Genomic DNA, 3,900 nt, shown 5'->3' on the forward strand with positions numbered 1-3,900 from the left:
CTATATAGTGGAAGTCCATCCGGCTATGCTGTATGGTGCGGAGTTTTGCCAGTCAAAAACTCCCACATTAAAAAATTGAAGGTAGCAGAAATGAGAATGTTGTGTTGGATATCTGGACTTACTATAAGGGATAGAGCTAGGAATGAGATTATCCGTGAGAAGGTGGGAGTGGCGTCGGTGGAAGACAAGATGCGGGAGGGAAGGTTGAAATTGTTTGGGCATGTGATAAAGAGGGGAACGTATGTCCCAGTTCGTAGGTGTGAGAGGATAACTTTGGATGGTTTTAGAAAAAGTAGAGGTAGGCCAAAGAAATACTGGACAGAGGTAATTAGACATGACATGGAGCTATTATAACTTATTGAGGACATAACCCTAGGTAGGAAGGTATGGAGGCCGCAGATAAGGGTAGAACGCTAATGCGAAGTGGGTTATATCTTGTAGTTAGGGAGATCTTGCGTATCCGGGTTAGTAACCCTAGTACTGCGTCCATTGGTAAGAGCTGCTAGTTACTATATCGGTGTCCTTTTCTTATTTCTTATTTTCATATTACTCTTATTTTCGTGTCTCTCGTATTTCTATTTTTATTAGTCCTTATTTCTTATTTTGGTTATGCCACCAATCCTATTTTTGTGCATTACTTTGATTTTTCTAACTATTCTTTATCTTGAGCCGGGGGTCTATCGGAAACAGCCTCTCTACTTCTCGGAGGTAGTTGTACATTTTACCCTTCCCAGACCCCACTTGGTGGGAATTCACTGGGTTTGTTGTTGTTGTTGTAGTGCTTGAAAATTTTGTGTATTACACACATACACACATATACATAATTATTTATATATATATATATATATATATATATATATATATATATAGACACACAGACACTATATACTACCTTAAAAGCACCGATTCAAAAAAATTAAAGTGAAATTACTAAAATACCGCAACTTAAAAATCCACTAAATTCCTATTTACTTATTTATTATTTATTTTTTTAAAAGGAAAGATCTTTCAAGAAACTATTTCCTGGATAAAAATGAATACCCCAAATGGCAACAATTAACACCAGAGCCCAAACAAAAGATGCATCCATTACCAAACGACATCGTTCCATGTGAAGAAATGTGCTATGTACTCTTAACTATTTAAAGGTAACTCGCTGGTTAACATGATAGATTCAACACTATGTTGCCATTTTACTTTGGGAATTTTCTCCTTCTCTTCCACTTTTCGAGACAACATTTTACATTAGTATCTTCACTGCTAATTTAGTGGCTTTACAAGGTATGGAATTATCTGATAGCTATTTCTCGTGTTTTCAGTTCTTAATTGAGTCTATAATGTTTTTTTGAGTTTTTACTGACAAATTTCTTAGTTTCATCCAAATAACATCGCTATAATGTCGCGTTAATATACTTATTATTGGGTTCAACTGGATGTGTGAATGGAAAATGAAGGGAATTATTGAAGGAAAAGAGAGCTCTCATATAAAATAAAAGTGTACTCTCTTAAAAGAAAAGTCTACTTCTCCCACATTGGTAGGAGAAAACAACTTTCTTGTATTTTTATTAAGAAACACACCTTCAAGTGAATAGGGATGAAAGAATCAAGAGATGCCTCGCGACTTCATCATCACTCCCTTGGCATCGGATTTGAATTTGGTAAATGATCGAGAGATTAATCTTTTAGATAAAGCTTATTTGATATTTGGAAAAATAAAGTGAAATTTTTTAATCCAACGAAAATATTTTCTCCATGACCACCATGAAAATGCATGCAAAAATGCACCTCAAAAGGAATGCAACCCTTCGAGGAAATGACACATTATTTTGGAAAAAAAGGGTAATTGTTCTATCTGAAATGACTATTGAGAAAAGATACACTTTTTCGTAAGGAACAGACATGACTTTTCCAAAATGATACACCTTTTCATGAGCCATTTCTTCCTTTCATAGAGACACTTGATGGCTTTAAATACCTAAACTTCTCCTCAGGTATGTACACAAATTTAAGTGCTGAAAAAACATCCTTCTTCTTTCAAAAGCTCTTTGTGATCATCAGTTGTTACGTATGTTCGAGGAATATTAAAGTTTGAGGTACCACTACCTTCAGATTGTGAGTTTCATTTTATTCTAGGAGAAAAACTTTTGCATCCTTGGGTACTTGGGAAATTAATTCCTTAAACACACTCAGTGAAATCGGAGGACTTGGTCCTACTTATACTTCATCTTATTTCTTTTAGATAAACATACTTCTTTTGAACTTGAAGGTGTCAAACTTTATTTTTGTTCTTGAAACAGTCTTGAACTTAGATTGAATTGTACTGTACAAACATGTAGATTGTGTATCTGAAACAACACTTATCTCCTTAGCAAATAGATGAAACTCCAATTCTCTCAACTTGGACAGACACCAAATTATCTTTACTTTGTTAAAATATACAATCACAGATGACACTTTCCCATAAATCTCCAGTTTCTGCAAAAACAAATAGGTATCCCCTATTAATCCTCCCGAACGAAACTTGTTGCTTCTTGAAAGAAAATATCATATTCTCTATGATTGACTTTGAGTTGTCAAATTTGTCTCAATTGTAAAATTAATCTTCGCATCTCATGAATAAACATAGAATGTGTTCTTTTGCAAAATGAAGTTTTATCTTCTTAATGTTCGTTAAATTTGACTAGTAGTTTCTTGGTTTGAAAATCTTCTCCACATCTCAGTATATATAGATTCTTTTTTCCAGAATAACTTACTATTTTGTCTTGTGGTCTTTGTTCATGTGCTATTCTCAACAGTCGTATTTTCTGATAAGTATGATTGAGCAAATATTTGTTCTTCAATCTATACTTTTTTCAAAACATTATCTATTTATAATAATTCTTTTGAAAAAATTTGATCAGACTCAATTGACCAGTAAACATCATCTTGCTCACTCTGTTTGAATTTCTTTTTTCAACAAGATTGATGTCACTTTAAGGTTGCTTCTACTGCAATTCACAAATTCAAATAACATCGTGCACTTCTCAAACCTTTGCAAAGTGTTGTCACTTCTAAAACTCTCAAACTAAATAGACGAAACTAGACAGATGTTTCAAGGCAGACGCCAATCTCTTTCTATTAAATCCTTAGTGAAGAGTTGTCGCCGCTAACTCTTAACAAACATGCCTGGCACAACAAGTATTCCCTGTTACTGCTCCTAAAAGATACTTACTGTCTTTGAATCAATAATATTCTTCACTATGTTAGTCTTCTTTTTTTCCTATTTTTTGGGGCAGAACACAACTGGACAGACTCCCATCCCAATTTTTCTATTAAATTCATAGAGAATAGTCCTCGCATCCAATACTCACAAACTAGACATAGGCCAAAGTGTACTCACAAACTGTTACTCCTCCTGAACCAAACTTTCACCTTCTCAAAATAAAACATCATATTCTCTATTATTGACCCTGAGTTATCAATTTTTTTTTCAATTGTAAAATCAATCTTCACATTTCATGATAAACATAGAATGTGTTCTTTCGCTAAAAGAAGTTTTATCTTCTTAAAGTTCATTAGATTGGATCAGTAGTTTCTTGGTTTAAAAATCTTCCCCGTCACTCAATATAAATAGATTCGTATTTCTAGAATAACTTATTGATTTATCTTATCATCTTGCTCACTCTGTTTAAGTTTTTTTTCCTCCACAAATTGTTGTCACTATCAGATTTGCTTCTACTGCAATTCACAAATTCAGATACCATCACGCGCTGCTCAAACCATAATAAAGTGTTGTCACTTCCTACTCTCTCAAACTGGATAGAAGAAGCTGGACATATGCATCTGGACAGATGCTCACGTCTTTCTATTAAATCCTTAGTGAATAGTTGTCGCCCCTAATTCTAACAAAGTTGACAGGCA

The 3,900-nt window shown here is 33.9% G+C and overlaps 1 long non-coding RNA gene across 2 annotated transcripts in view; it reads left to right on the forward strand.

The window, feature by feature from the left end:
- Positions 1 to 1,075: 1,075 nt before the first annotated feature.
- The window catches only part of LOC107850174, a 4,022-nt gene continuing 1,197 nt past the window's right edge, over positions 1,076 to 3,900 (forward strand). Inside the window, exon 1 of one of the 2 annotated variants that reach the window (XR_007050229.1) lies at positions 1,076 to 1,148. This is a non-coding gene — a long non-coding RNA (uncharacterized LOC107850174). Of the gene's footprint in view, positions 1,149 to 1,186; positions 1,282 to 3,900 lie in introns of those variants that run through there. The other variant, XR_001668494.2, reaches the window with a different exon arrangement.

Source organism: Capsicum annuum, unplaced genomic scaffold (assembly GCF_002878395.1).
Source record: "Capsicum annuum cultivar UCD-10X-F1 unplaced genomic scaffold, UCD10Xv1.1 ctg4692, whole genome shotgun sequence".
Lineage (NCBI taxonomy): Eukaryota > Viridiplantae > Streptophyta > Magnoliopsida > Solanales > Solanaceae > Capsicum > Capsicum annuum.